Source organism: Glycine max, chromosome 5, assembly GCF_000004515.6.
Source record: "Glycine max cultivar Williams 82 chromosome 5, Glycine_max_v4.0, whole genome shotgun sequence".
Taxonomy (NCBI): Eukaryota; Viridiplantae; Streptophyta; class Magnoliopsida; order Fabales; family Fabaceae; genus Glycine; species Glycine max.
In genome coordinates this window covers 28,994,413-29,011,352 of record NC_038241.2, presented here as the reverse complement: position 1 = coordinate 29,011,352, position 16,940 = coordinate 28,994,413, and the positions used below count along the sequence as shown (strand labels likewise).

Sequence of the window (16,940 nt, the reverse complement as noted above, 5' to 3'; positions counted from 1 at the left end):
GAGACCACTTAGAATTCAGAAGATACAGACATACACACAACACAAACACACGGCTGAATTTATCAAACATAATGATATAGGAAATATATAGTCAAGTTTCTTCTAATGTTTTTCATATTCTTTTTTTCTCTATCCATACACGACTACATACAAATTTGATGTGTTTACAAACTAGATAATAAACTTGTCAGAAGGTTTCTTATTCCTTTGATTTATACTTGTTTTGGCTTCTCTACACATGTTTTGGTATTTGTCTTGGTTTCTATTACTCATTACTTATTTTTTGAAATAATAATTTTAGGTAAAAAAGGATATAGAAAAGTAGATCTACTCAGCAAGTTCAAAGTTAGGGGTTACTACTCTTAATTTAAGTTAGCAGCTAATTTGTTCTCTCTATTTAATTAGTTGATTTTGGTTCCTTTATTATAAAAATTTTAATTTAGTCTCTTAATTTTTAAAATTAACGTAAAATTACCTTTTCCATTCAATTGCAATTGCAAGAAATGACATTAACTTCTTGTATATATGGTACAATGAGAAAATGACACATAATCATCAGTCAGACACATCCATTAGAAATTGAAGTTGTGCTGAAAGAAAAGGGAACATTACATCAATTTTAAAAATTAAGGATCAAATTGAACTAATCAAATTAATAAAAAGATCAAACTAGTAATTTAATTTAACTTACGTATATATAACAAACCAAGAGAAAAGGGCCGGACCGGGTAAAATAGTAAGAAACTAACGTAAATCAAATATTTTTCCTTATTTCTTTTCTATTTTAGGTTAAATTAATTTATGAATCCTCTAATTTACTTTTTAAGTTTGATTTGATTATCTAATTTTTTTTGAATTTAATTTAATCATTTAATTTTTAAAATGGATTCAATTTGATTATGTCATCTAAATTGGACCAACAATATTAATAAATTATATTTTTTAATTGGTTAAAATCGCTTAGTGATAGTTTTAAATCGTCACAAAACATATATTTAAACAGTAGGATCACTTAAATTAATTTTTAGATGACGAGATCAAATTAAATTGATTTTAAAAATTAGAGTACTAAATCGAACCAATTTTAAAAATTAGAGGATCAAATTTAATCTAAAAAAATAGGAGATCAAATCGAAAGTAAAAAATAAATTAGAGGAAAAAAATAATTTAACATTTTTTCCAAGGAAATCAAGAAAAGTAGATAATCTATCTGGTCTCAAATATAAGAAAAAAATAGTTTCATGTTAATTAAGAAAGTTAATTAATCACATTTAATTACATCAATCTCAATTAAAAGTTAATTTTTTCTAACTTATTCTTGATTGGAATTTGTTATCAAGAATAAAACAGAACAATTGGAATTTTAGAGAAAATAACAAGAAAAATCTATAAGCATAGTATTGAATAATGAATGAATTATTGCAATATTTCCATTTTAATGTGATATATATAGGATTGGGAATAAATAAAGCTTTTCATATTTGTATTCTCCTTAATTCTTATGAGATCATATAAGGAGGTGAGAGACGTGTACTTATTTTATTTTGAGCCTAAACATTATTCATATGCGTTAATTTGTGTATACGGTCGGTATAAAATATTTTATTTAGTTAACCAATCAGAAATAATTATAAATATGATTTTTAAAATAATTATTATAAAAATAATAAATTTATCATTTATATAAATTGTGATGAAATAATAATGTAAAAATTATTTACACTATATATAGACTATTTTATCTTCTAATACAGGAGAAGTCACAACTATAAAGAAATATTTGAGAATGCCGGAGTATGCCTGTATCAATGTGGATAGGATATATTTTCATTAGCTCATAAAGCATATGCATTTTCATTTGTACTTCAAAACGTGATATCTGAAACTTTGTTACATCCTTTTTGACTCGTCTCCTCCATTTTCATTTTATTTATTGTTTAACTCTACTAAAGTAACCAAGAAATACCGTCGGAAGTGCGTTCCTTTTCCATAGGGCTAAGAAGTGCCTTTCTTCTTATAATGGATATTAATTACCAGTCAAATTATATGTAGTCAAGTTTCTTCTCACATACACTTACCCTTTCAACACCGTTATTAGATCGTCGACACTCGACCCTTGCCATGCTTACATAAATTTGAGCCAAAACCAATAGTCCAATATTAGAGATCTAATTAGCAATTAAAATTACTCTGATATAATAATAACTTTTTAATAGATCATGGTTGATTGGTTCAATTCATTTTAAAAGATATTGTAACTTTGATATATAGAATTTTAAAAAAGATAACTGGCTATTTCCTAGAAATTAATCTTTCTTAAATATGTACGATCCCTTAAGTTACCCATGTTTGACTTCGTAAAGATAAACAATAATGTCCCTGCAGCTATAAATAAATAATAATGTCCCGGAAATTTAACAGTAAAAAGAAGCATTGCAAGTTTATAAAAGATCGATGTGTGGATTAGGTGATAATACATTTTGAACGAGCTTGTAGATGAGAATTTGTATTTGATTTTTTTTTTAAATCGAATTCTGAATGAAAATTGATGAATTTTAAATATGAATAAGTTTTGATAGGAGAATCATTTTCATAAGCGACTCTAAGAACTAAATCTTATGTAGTACTTCAAAATCTCACCAGAAAAACCAAAATCTCTAACTTTGGTGTTAAAAAAACATCATAGGTTTATTTTCACTAGTTCATTTTATATAGTTCAGCTTGCTTATAAGGTCCTTCTTGTCCAAATCTGCGACAATGATTGCTATAATCAGAGACAGCTGGAAAGTAGAAACAACCGTGTATATGTATATATATTGGTAAACATATAAAATGGTTTCTTAGAGCTGGTATGCTGAGCTTGTGGATTGACTTTGTTTACCATGTTCAACAACGTTCATTAATAGAACAGTTCTTCATTAATAGAAGTGTTCGCTTAAGGAACCTTCCGGGAAATTTAGCCTTCACTGAGTATCACTGTCGCTGTTGCTTTAACTCCAAAGTTCCCTAGCTAGTCCTTTTTATACGTTTAATTTGGAACAATTTTCATCATTTTCAGATTGTTGACAAATTCACCTCTTTGATGTGATCGTTGACTACAAGCAAGGCCTTCAAATTGGCTTCGTCTAAAAGCAGCAGAGATCGATGTTCTAGAAACCTAATTGACAGAGATTTTTAATTTAAGCACTATGTCGTTTGAAGTTATCCGAAATGATATACTAATTAGTGTCCATAGAAATAATGTACTATACTAATTATCAGAAGTATTACTATTTCATCTGAAATTATCTCTTTTATTTTGGCTACACAAACTATCTCTTTCTGTTTTATTAATACCAGACGCTATTCTTTATCTCCAATTCTCCCATATATACATCACATGTATTCTTCGCAATCAGATAGTTGAAGGTTTCAGCATAGAGTTGAGTGCATGGCTGAGCCAGAACTTTGGGGTTTCATTTATTCAAATGTCCCAAGATACAATGTTTTAATTTGGGAATATTTTGGTTACTTAGTTGAAAATCATAATTGTTTATCCAAGTCTCTCAAACCCTAAATGAGGTAGAATAGATTCCTCACTAGTAGGCCATGTGAGAGGAAGTTTGATTTGGATTTGATTTGTGGACTCCTCATTTACTTTGTTAGATTGTTGTATTTGTCCACTTTAATGTATCATCAAACAACTACATATTTAGAGCTTTGAAGTATTCATTGTACTTTTCTAATAAATTTTTTGTTTGATATTTCTTTTTTTTTAATTCATCTTAATTCTAAAATTTCTTTTGTCCATCACGCTTGTTTGAATGATAAATTTTTTCTCAAAATATATTTCAGAACCTATATATATATAATCATATGTGTGTTGTCTATATTTTGGATTCGAGTCTCTAAAATGTAATTGAAAGAAAAAAATTAAATAAAAATAATTAATCAAATTTTTTAACGAAAATTAATTATTAATAAAATCGGTAAGTATTTAATAATAAAAAAGAAAATAAGTATGCCTATCCGCATATCAAATCCTTACCGATCTGTATCGCCTGTTATGGTTGGGGTGCGTGTGCTCTCATCTAATCATATATAACCAAAATGTTATATTTACACGCATTAGTTTTACTTTCTACTCATATATTCTGTATATCACATAGCAATATATTTAAATGTTGCTTTATTGTATATATAGTTTAATTTTAAACAATTCAAATCGTAGGCTCATACTGTGCAACTATCAATTAATTTTCTCCATTAAATAGCGGTCTATTGAAAGTACAAAAGAATCAAGTCAAGATGGTTGCCTAGCTTTAGCTGTATTCGTTTGAATGTTAGAAGCTAGGAGGCTCTCAAGAAGGTGGTTTCAAACCTGCTGGCTAGGTCCACGATTACGCACGATTTTTTTATTTTTTTTTTGAAGAAAATCATTTACTGGATTCTTTCTTAATTTCTATTTTTCTTGTTGACGAAAAGGTTAATTAACCAATAACCATGGCTGTTTCAGTATCTTAATTGGAAAGACGACGAGAAAATTGAGAAGAGATGGTGGCCTACCACCAAGAGCATTTCTTTCCCTTGTTAAAAAATTATGGACTTTTTGTTTGTTACCCAACCTTTCTTTGTTTGCTTTCCATGCACATGATATAGCTTGTGACAAGCATGGTGAAAATTCAAACTTCCTCGTGCTTTATAAATGCTGGTTTGACTTTCATTAATTTTTTCATGTCATTGGTAAGTCAGCCTTTTTTTTTTAGTTTCTAATTTTAAATTTAATTATATTGTTATTTAATAATACATTGCCACATTATTAATGACTTTTCTTCTTTTCTTTTTCTTTTTCAATTATAGTTATGTACACCGCTAATTTCCATAGGTTCTACTTTCAAAAGTGGTGATTCTGGAACTCAAACAGGAAATTCAAGTTGTGGGGGGATCAATTAGATTGTGGTAATGTTTTAGTGGTTCGATGGAAGTGTCAATCGTGTTTGAATCGGTCATCAGTATACGCTTAATTTGTGTCAACCATGCTATATATTGCCTTCGCTTTAGTTAGATGGTAATAACGATGACCTTTTTTGTTGGCTCAATATCGATATTAATGTTTGTTTTCTGACCAAAACTAGGTTGTGTTGGCCTAAAGTTCGACGCAATTGCTTAGCTTCGAACCTTATAGCATCAAATAAATAGCCAAGAAAAGCTTACACAAATACACATTTAGCATCGATTTTTGAGTTTTAAGTCAACGCTAAAACTCAAAATTATTGTAGTGTTTTACTTATAAACTAGTCGGTAACCCGTGTATACGCACGGGTGATTTGCCAATTGATTTTCGATGAATGAATTAAAAAAAAATGTAGGATTACTGTATAGGCAAACTAGTAAACAAATGAAACTTTCCCAAAAACAAAACAGTGGAAGAAAAAGAAAAACAAAAAGGAAGAAGGAAATACTTGACGGTGAGAGAAGGAAATACCTGAAGGTGGGTGTGTTGTGGCGGAGAAAGAGAAATGTGAATCTGAAAGAAGAAGAGGTAAATGTGGCGGTGGAGGTTGAGATATATCCTACAGGAACGACCATGAGATAGATGAGAAGAGAGTCATATCAAGAACAAAAAATGCAACAACGTTTCTAGAACCCTCAAGTTACTTTGTAAGCTTTTTTAAATTGCAATATAGGCTAAAAATTAAATTCATAAGTAAATTATGAAAAAAGTTAATATTTACAATTAACTAATTGTTCAAAGTACATCATTCAAAAACATTTCTAAAAAATTATAAACTATAAAAGGTAGTTTAATCAGTGTCATTATCATCCCAATCCTTTTGTCTTTTAATTACCAATTTATTTTCTTCCCTAATCTTTTTTATTTATTCTCTGATTAGAAAATAAAGCAAGAAACTATAGAAGAACATAGCCTACATCATCATCATCATCATCATCATCATCATCATCATCATAATAATAATAATAATAATAATAATAATAATAATAATAATAATAATAATAATAATAATAATAATGTTTTTTTAGCCGAGCTTTCTTGCCCAATCTCTTTTTGTTGACTCTTTCTCTCTCTAGGAATTGTCGCTATCTCTTTCAAAACCAAAGAATTGAACAAATAATAAAAATAATTTTAACATTTATAATATAAATGTTTACAACAAACAGAAATAAGACAATTGCAAATCAATACACAACAAGTGTAACAAAGCATGATATTTTATTTTAAAAAAAATTCAAGTGAAAAAATGAGAGGAACACTAACGTCTTCAAATCTCGTGGTTGTCCTGATCTACTCATGGTGGAGAGAAGAGATCACAGAAGCGAATAACGAACGAAGAAATATGAGAATAACATGACTGCAATTTTAAAGAAGAAAATGAAACACAAATTAATAAGAATGAAGAAAGAAGAGGTAAATCTATAGCAGAATAGCGTGAAATTTGAAGTTGAAGTACCTATCAAATAGCTTGAACCTTCCATAATAATAATAATAATAATAATAAACATGCATAAAACAAAGCACAAAGAAAGAAACTTGTCGGCTGGATGTTTTTTTCGTGGAAAATCAGAAAGGGGAAAAAATCGGAAAAAATCAGTAAGGAATGAAAAACAAGAAACAAATAACTATAACTAAATATTATTATTATTATTATTATTATTATTATTATTATTATTATTATTATCTTTTGTTGATATTGCGTGTCAAGTTGCACATCTACTCAACAAAGCAACAATTTATTTTCTTCCCTAATCCTTTTTATTTATTCTCTAATTAGAAAATAAACTAAGAAACTATAGAAGAACAGAGCCTACATAATAATAATAATAATAATAACAACAACAACAACAACAACAACAACAATAATAATAATAATATAAATATTTTTTTTATCAGAGCTTGTTATCTTCTTCTCCAATATCTTCTTCTTGGTTCTTTCTCTCTCTAGGAATTGTCGTTACCTATTTCAAAATCAAAGAATTGAACAAATAATAAAAATAATTTTAACATTTATAATATAAATGTTTACCACAAACAGAAATCAGACCATTGCAGACCAATACGCAGTGAGCGTAATAGAGCATGAATTTTTTTATATAAAAAATTCAAGTTATAAATGAGAGGAACACTAACGTCTTCAAATCCCGTGGTTGTCCTGACCTACTCATGGTGGAGAGAAGAGATCACAAAAGCGAATAACAAATGAAGAAATATGAGAATAGCATGACTACAATTGTAAAGAAAAAAATGAAACACAAATTAATAAGAATGAAGAAAGAAGAGATAAATCCATAAGGTTGAAACATGAATCAATTAAATATTAAACATTAAATATATTGCAACTTAGGAAATTTGTAGCAAGCAACGACAACACCCTTATTAGAGATGGTATCATATCTCTTGATGAAAGGAAGATCAAATAGGAAATCTCAGGTAGGGTACAAAATATTGAGAGGGGTGAGTTGGAGGTTGAGCTTGAGTGTGTTCCCCTTACTCAATAACTGGATAGATGTTAAGGATCAAAACTCAATTGAAACCATATTTTGGAGCACAAATCATAGGAATTTCTATGTGTAGATAGTCCTGTCTCATTCTCTCTTGTACATTATTCCATGAGTTTGATGAGATTACTTCACTATCCAAGTTTCTAACTTTAAATATTATATTTATTTTAGTATTATTATATATTTTTGGTTTTTAGTATTTAATAGTTAATATTATTAGTATATATGAATAAGATAATATTAATAAATAAAACTAAGTTGTATTAATATAAATAACTTATTTAGTAGTAATAAATATATGTCTTTATAAAAAATTAGTCATTAATAAAATTGATTAATATTTTATACTAATGCAATGTTATGGTGACTAAAAAACAAAAAAATCAAAACATCTCTATTTTTAAAATTATTGTAAAAAATAGATTAAAAAACAAAAACACAATCAAAGACGTCTTGAAATTTCCTTTTTAAAAAAATCGATGTAAAACCATTTTGAAAGTGAGGTAAAATTAATGTAACTCAATTTTGGTCAAATTTGCTTTGTATTTAAATTTTAATTTGTAACTATTCTGAAAAATAGATTGACAATAATCAATTAAATTTGTGAAGATTTTAAATAGAAAATTAGAATTTAGAATTCTAGATAGAAAAACACCACAAAACTAAATTTGCTTCATTTTAAAAATACATGAACAAAATTAGTTAAATAAATTTGAGGTTATACTTTTCCTTTAAAAAAAATACTCAAGAGATTAAACTTTTCCTTTAAAAAAAACTCAAGAGGTTATACTTTTCCTTTTAAAATAAACAACTCAAGAGGTTATACTTTTATGCTGCATTATGAGCAACGAACATAATTAAGATAATGTACTTAACACGCTACTGTTATTTATGGAATGTTGAATTTTTTTTTTTTTGAAAATTAGATACCAAGTGCAGTGAAAAAAAAGAAGAAAAAGAAGCACATACATCATATAATAATAATAATAATAATAAGAATAAGAATAAGAATAAGAATAACAATAACAATAACAACAATAACAATAACAATAATAATAACAATAACAATAACAATAATAATGTAAGTTAAATGTTGCATAAATCTTTCTTATGTTATCTAGACCTCCTTTAAAAAATCCATATATAAGATACTCAGTAGACATCCCAACCAATGCTATACATGAAAATTTGTTCAACGTCTAATAACAAAACAAAAACGGTTGGCACATAACTAAAATTTCATGTGTAGAACGTTGATTAAAGCAAACTTATAAACAGTGAAAATTAAATGCCAGTAAGATAACAACATACTATAGCTAATACTTTTGCAGAATTAACATGCACGAAGTGGAAAAGTGTTAACAATCAACAGATATAGTTGTAAACAACCTCACACTCGAACTATATATCCTTGAAATTTCAGAAGATATTTTTTTATATAAATACCATTAAATAGAATCATTGTACAAAAGTACAGTTGGTACACAAACTTAGGTCAAACAAAAGTAAATGAGCATGTATTTTTATGGATGGACTTGTCCGCTCTGAAGCTTAAAAATAAAAACCATTGATCTTTTCCTTCTTCAACCTCTTCTCATGGGATGTCACCACACTTTCATCAAATGCTAGGCAAGTTCATTTCCAATAGATCATGGAAGTGTGAGCAACTTGTGCAAGCCATAATTGGCTCCAAATAAGCACAGGACATTAAGATACTCCAATTTTACTCATTAGCTACATAAGAGAAGTAGAAACAGAAGCCAAAAAAAGTATAAAAGAATTCTACTTTGAAGCAATTTTAAGTATAAAAAAAAGTCAATTAATAAAAGAAATTGGAGATAGCCTACCCTCTCCCTCTTAAGAGGCAAGGCCAGAACCAAAATGGCAAATATACTGTGCATTGAAAGTAGAAAGTTATATAGGGGATGATTAAGGTACTTGTTTATTAGCTGCTATTCATCAAGTTGTAAAAGAACACTGAGCAGTTATATATTTATTCTTTATACAACCGCTATTTATGTATGGCATAATTCAACAAAAGAAAAGGTACTGCGTTATGATTACTTTTAAATTCGAATCATCTTATCTATTCAAGATACTTCACACCGAAATAGACCACTAGGAAATGCACATGGATCGTGTCAAGATAAAAATCAGTAGTATCAATCTCACAAAGAATTGAGTAAATTATTAACTAATAACAAATGCAGAACACCAAGAAATTAAAAACAAAGAAATGATTTTTTTTCTTATAAAAAAATGAAAGGTACTTTGCAGCACAATAAGTTCTGCAGTGCAAAGCCATCAAATAGTTGGAACAATAATTAGCCATCTAAACCATGTCTAATATAAAAACTGCCAAAGACACTTTGCAGCACAAAAAACTGGATAGAATTCACTTTCAAATTTCAAATAATACAACTCCCAATCCCATTTAAGGTAAACTAATGAAAGGGTCATAAAATAGTTTTCCTTAATGCCAAAAACAATTTAGAGCACCAAGAAAATGAACATAAAAAACAGAGAAAAATATGTATTAACATTGTGCAGCTTCCAATTATTATCGGTGGCTGTACTTAAAGGTCACTTGTGAGGCCACACATGGTTTCTGAAGAAATAATAAAAGAGTTTGCTTGATGCAGGCATATTTTGATGCTTGCCAATTGAGCTTATTAAGGAAAATAATCAACAATCTAAGCAACAAAAAAAAAAGAGTTTAAGTTGTATGAAGTTTCTCTTCTAGATTGCCTCTAAGCTAGAAACAAACAGTAAGATTTAGTGCCAAAATTAAAGTTATTGCTTCTTGAAACTAACCTTAAAATGTAGTCTCCAACATTCTTGATCAGCTCATCATCCAAAATGTTCAAAACACTTGCAACCTGGTTCCAATAAGAATCTCTATGTTAAGCAATAGACACTGTTTTATACCATTAAAAAAAAACCTTATGATATGAAAGATAATAGAAGTCATGATGACAGCAAAACTGTCTCATTTAGCCAAGAGTTTGTTTTTAAACACTCTGTAATTCTTAATTAGTAATATGCTATCTTAGCCATTAGCCATGTTATAATAACTCATTCATACTCCGAAACTCATTCAATGCATGATATCTCACTTTTTCATTTAAGGTGTGGCCTTATCCCATTCAGGAATACACATTTTTATGGAAGATTCAGGCGTCAAGATTAATCTTATTTTGTTAAATTTGATGAAATTTCGACAGTATTTCGCATTGGTCTCCAAGTACACGACATGAAATCCGTGACATTAATTCGATGATAATCTAGTATGCACTTAGAGAACAACTAGAAATGCATTGTACCGTAATTTCATCAAATTATAATGTTAACCTTAACACATGAATCTACCATAAAAATGGGAGTCTCCCCAAACTGTCCAAACGAACAATTCAAGATTGAATACAATGATTAATGCAAACTTTCCGCAAGAATCATTGTATTCAATCTCAAACGGGAATCTAAGGCTAACTCATTATGAACAAAAGTTTAATCTAAAGCAAAGCACATTAATGACATACAATTTAAATACAGTGACATATAACACAACACAATAGATTGGGAAGAACCCTAACCAAACAAGAAAGCAATGGCTACGGAGTTAGGGCAACAAACGGTCGAGGTATCCACTCTCGTCACACGCACCGCTCATGATAAGTCCTCCGATTGAAAAGAGAAACTAGCTAACTAATCGAAACCAATGATTGATAATATATACACACACACACACACACACACACACACACACACACACACACACACATACAAGTCTATACGTACATACCTGGAATTGCTATAATCAAAGACCTTCCTCAGCAACACGAATTAGCAGTATCAAATGATAACCTAGCAAAATGTGAAGTCAACAAAATTTAATGATTTATCTCACAAATTGCCAAGTAGTTAGTTATTTACCAACTGCATTTTGTCTTTTTTTTTATAATTTAAATAGTATGTATTTAGTTATAAAGAGAAAGTAGTTAAATAATTACTTATTGCATGCTTCTTAAGTTGCAGCCCCAAGGACAATGCTGCTGTTTCATTGTCAGGGGCATGAATTGAGTGATTTGGGTGGTAGGGAGGTTGCAGTCCCAGGGATAGTGTTGTTGATTCTTGTCAAACCATAAGGGGCATGATTATGCTTGCTTTTTGCTTGTTGGGTATATCTAAATATAATAATATATAACAAAATTCTCATCAAGCCATGTACTAATTGCTACTGAATTACAGAATTGACCAGCTCAAAACATTGGTAGCAGTGACAAGGAGAAGTCATTCCCCCATTTTGATGACTTAGTATTAGTTTATGGGAAAAAAAAGGGCACTAGGATGCAGATGCTGAAAAATCTGGGTGATGCAGTTGAGGTAATGGATAAAGAGAGACATGATATATTTACATGTAGATGATGATGTAAAAATACATGAGGCTCCCATAACCCATTGATTCTGCACCCAATACTCAGCTTTCAGAGTCCCCATGCCTTTGTTTATTATGTTCAAAATTCAACATCTAGTACAAGGTGAAAAGAGGAAATGAATGAGTATGAAAGCTCCAAAGAGTCAAAGACAACATGGGTGACCTCATTAGCTGCTTCAGGCATGGAAAACAAGAGTAAGGTGTAGTGGATTACTTCTTTCACAGTGGATCATGAGTTCTTGCACACGAGATTTTAGCTAAAACACTGCATCTTTTAATTATTTATACAATTTATTTCTTACTTTTATGGATCATTAAGCTATAAGTACATATATTGGGTTATTTTATTCATTTTTTTTTACTAAAAATCTTTGTTAAAAAATAAGTTAATTTACATTTCTTAAAATGTTTCACTCAATTCGAACATAAGAATGAAATTTTATTAAAGATACAATATGTGTTATTCCCAAAATAAATTAAATGGTATAAAACATGAAACCATTTCTAGCATGAAGTTCAGAAAATGAAAACTGATTAGTGGTAACTGTAGAATCAATGCACACACAGTAAACATCATAATAACATTGCAACAATATTTTAAAGCCTGTGAAATATAGTGCCTTAGATCATATATATAGTGAGAAAAAGCCTTTCCAAATACAACGATGTGGTGCTAAAAATGTGTGTGCCAATTAGAATATGAACCTAACTTAAAAGGGAGGCTATTTATGTATAAGATAATGTTTAACTAAATAAGAGGCTGTGGTCCTTTCTTCTTCAGAGAAAGTTGGAGGATCTAGGTAATTACACACTCAATTAGCAGTTAGGACAATATCCAGATTGAACAAATGATCAGAATATCACATTGTATTTTTCTGTTTTTCCTTTCTATAATATACATAGTTTCATTACCCCCCTTATGTGCATTGGTCTTGCAGGCCTTACAGTATGTGCAGGAGAATCCAGATGAAGTTTGCCCAGCTGGGTGGAAGCCTGGGGAGAAGTCCATGAAACCAGACCCTAAACTTAGCAAAGACTACTTTGCAGGGGTGTAGCTAGGATACTAGATAGTTAAGAGTGGCTATCTGCATCTGTATCAACCAGTCTGAATTGCAAAAGGGTCTTGTTTCTTAATGTTTTGTAAGTCCTTAAATTTTGAGCCGCAGGGTATGGGAATATACTAATAAATGCATGCTGGATTTTGAAGTGTACTATGTATTAGTTTGCAATTTATTTTGATTATGATTTTTGTTTGGTGTTCATATATGAGCCATATCTTTTGCCAAGTCTGGAGTTCCAGCAAGTTATCAAATTCCAAATGTGATAAAATTGGAAACTACCATGTCGTCGATAAAATGAAATTGAGACGCTAAAAAAGGAAGAGCTAATATAAAGCTTAAGTAGAAAAACTAATCTTAAATTTTCTACAAGACAGAGAGTCTACAATTTCTTAACTTCAAAAAAAGAGTCTACAATTTCATTTGTCTAATACAGTTGTGTTATTATTCAACCTAGGTAAACTAATGACTAATAAGAAATCATGATATAAAGGATAAGGAACAATGAGCAGTAAACGAAAAACAAGAAACAGAGCTGCAGGCATACAATATAGGGGTGCAGACAGAAACATAGGTCCAGCCATACAATACAGGGGTGCAGACAAAATGAAGATCCAAGAGGGCCATCACAAAGCCCTCTTATCTCAATCATTACGTATTATAACAACAATAGAGAAAGAAGAGGCTCACCTGGAATAGAAGATTGGCAAATTAGGACCTGTTTCACCTTAGGGGTACAAGCATAACTAGAATCCGTTAGACAATATCTGTAGCAAAAATTCATTGCACAAAATGACAAATTCCATTAGTGAGTAATTAGTATAAATAAGGCAATTCTAATGAACAATGATATAGAAATATATAAGCTTCTATTCTTTCTCACCTTATCTAGAGGCCCTGGCCCTCGAACCCAACTTTCTTTTCTTATTCCCTATCAAATGAAGTAAACCAAGTTTTGCCAATTTTAAATGTCTCCTTGTTCCCTAAATCATTCAGATTTCAATTATACTTTAGTTTATGTTATTTTTTTTTCCAAACAAAGGATTTGGTATCAAGCATTTTCAGAAATTGCACTGCAAACTACGCTGGACACAACAAATCCTACCATCGTAGCTACGTATCATATATTTATCTCCATCTTAATAGGTGTTTCAAAACCTATTAAAAATTTAAACTGTTTGATGATGGAGTGAGTAGGGTACAGAGTTAATTTACCATCTATGCTTGGACTCTAAGTCAATTTAAGTTGAAAATACTTATTCTACATCTATGCTTGGACTCTTAGTTCAAAATACTTAGGCATCATATTTTGCCTTCATACCTGTCAACCATGCAGAGTAATCTTGGAAACCTAATAGCCACATATTTGCTTCTCTACTACTTATTCTGTATATTGTATTAGCTAACCATAGGTCTATTGGAGGAGTACACATCACTTTTAGTGAACAATAAGGATGTCAGGTTGAAGCTCAATCATTTGGAGAAGAAAAACCGTGATAACATTCTTGAGTTCATACTTCAGGTAAGCAAATGATCATTCATCATTTCATAATATTCAGTTAATGGTATAATTATTTTGTTGACCTAATAAAATCAAAGTTCCACAAACTAAACTAGGGAAATGGTTGGCAGTGAAATGGAGAACCCTTGACAACCTACACATACTACATATTCAGTGAAATGGAGAAGTGAACAACGCTCGATTATTTCAATAAGAAACTGAGGATTGCTAAATTTTTTTGGAGAAAGACCCACATGCTTGTCTAGAGGAAACTACAGCTTTGTGCAACTACCTTTAATTAGAAAGACTAAACTATGTGTTTTGTCCTTTTAATAAGAAAGAGTGAACTGTGGATTGGGTTTCAGATTCAATTTTAAAAAGCAACTTAGTCCAATCCAAATTAAACTTATATGTGCATATATACTTTTTCAAACAAATTTTATCTCCATTTTCTCGATACTCTATATCTTTCTATTTAGTTTTCTGCAAAATCAAGTGAAAAACACTACTATTCTTTCTACTTTCTATGGTATCCATGTACAATACTTGACTGTATAGGAGTACAAACATGTTTATATGCTGAAAAAATAGCATAGTTTTGCCACTATAGGACATGCAGTTTAGGTTATCTAGATTCAACAAGGTAATGGCAATATGGAATGTTGAACCAAATGCCTCACATAACACAAAGTTTAGCCAACTACATATCGCAAGTACAAAACAAACCCATGCTATACTACCATAGCTTTAGTCAAATGTTACAAAACAAATAAATAATTTTACCTACAATGTTCCTTCTGTGGATGAAAGAAATAGGAACTACAACTCCTAAACCTATAGCAACGGAGCTTCATCAACAACAACACAAATAATAATGACTAAGAACAAAGGGGTAACTGCCAATAGGCTAACTCACTTCTGATATAGTGCAAATCAAAGGGCCTGAACCTAGTCTCAGGGTATTTGAACCTTCAAACAGTCAAAACAACAACTTTCCTAAATAGATCAAATGCAGGTTGCGACCAACTAAGGGAAGTTAAAAGCTCAGTTTAAGGGAACTTATAACTAAGGGAAGTTAATAGAATGGCGAAGACTGTGAGGGTGAGGTAAGAAAAACTTACCTTGTGATTGCGAGTACAAACACAACCAAAGATTACTTTCGTGTAATGGAATGCCTGCAAGGAAACCAACGAAGCTTGTTCAAACACAATGGCAATGAACTAAGGGTGAGGTCAGTGTGTTCAAACACGAAGCTTGTTCAAACACGAAGGTTGTTCAAGGAAACCACCAAAACACGAGGGTGGGGCGAGCGTCACGGTGACCACGGCGGCCTAAGCGTGGCCATGCGAGAGTTAGCGTCGGGGATCAGGGACAATGCCAGTGATGACGGCGGCCTGAGGGTGCCTTTGTGAGAGTGAGTGATGGAAGCTTGCTTGTGGGGCTTCTATGGAGGCTGGATCTTTGAGCATCAATGAGGTCCTTTAATGGTGATTTTCCACCATGGAGATGCAACGAAAGACAAAGGAGAAGAGGTGAGAGGAGACGCCATCCACTAAGGAATAAGCCATGGAAGAAGGAGCTTCACCACCAAGATGAGCCTTGGATAAGAAGCTTGGAGAGGATGCTTCAATGGAGGAAAAGAAAGAGGGAGAGAAAGAGAGAGGGGGGAGCACGAAATTGAAGGAAGAAAAAGGGAGAGAAGTTGAACTTTGAGTTGTGTCTCACAAGACTCTCATTCATCAAAGTTACAACAAGTGTTACACATGCTTCTATTTATAGACTAGGTAGCTTCCTTGAGAAACTTTCTTAAGAAAACTTCCTTGAGAAGTTTCTTTGAGAAAACTTCCTTGAGAAGTTAGAGCTTAGCTACACACACCCATCTAAAAACTAAGCTCACCTCCTTGAGAAGCTAGAGCTTAGCTACACACACCCATCTAAAAACTAAGGTTACCTCCTTGACAAAATACATGAAAATACAAAGGAAAAGTCCTTACTACAAAGACTACTTAAAATGCCCTGAAATACAAGGCTAAAACCCTATACTACTAGAATGGTCAAAATACAAGGCCCAAAAGAAAGAAAAACCTATTCTAATATTTACAAAGAAGAGTGGATCCAACCTTGACCCATGGGCTCAAAAATCTACCCTAAGGTTCATGAGAACTCTAGGGCCTTCTTTAGTAGTTCTAGCCCAAGTCTCTTGGAGTCTTCTATCCAATACCCTTGGAGGGTAGGATTGCATCAGTGAGCGTGGGGGGTCAGGGAGAAGCAGGGTTTGCGAGAAGAGAGAAGGCTTTTGAGTTTGTAAGTTTAAGTTAAACCACAACATCGATTTAAAAAAAACCGATGTTAACATAGGCTTATTAACATCGGTTTTTGAAAAAAAAAACGATGTTAACAATTATATGTTAACATCGATTTTTTCAAAAATCGATATTAATAAACTGGT

The 16,940-nt window shown here is 31.1% G+C and overlaps 1 long non-coding RNA gene across 1 annotated transcript; it reads right to left on the bottom strand.

The window, feature by feature from the left end:
- Window positions 1-10,004: 10,004 nt before the first annotated feature.
- On the bottom strand, window positions 10,005-14,055 carry LOC121174888 (uncharacterized). The gene is made up of 4 exons (XR_005891475.1): window positions 13,874-14,055; window positions 13,681-13,757; window positions 11,300-11,361; window positions 10,005-10,376 (listed from the first exon to the last, which is right to left on the bottom strand). It is a non-coding gene; the product is annotated as an uncharacterized lncRNA (long non-coding RNA).
- Window positions 14,056-16,940: the final 2,885 nt, after the last annotated feature.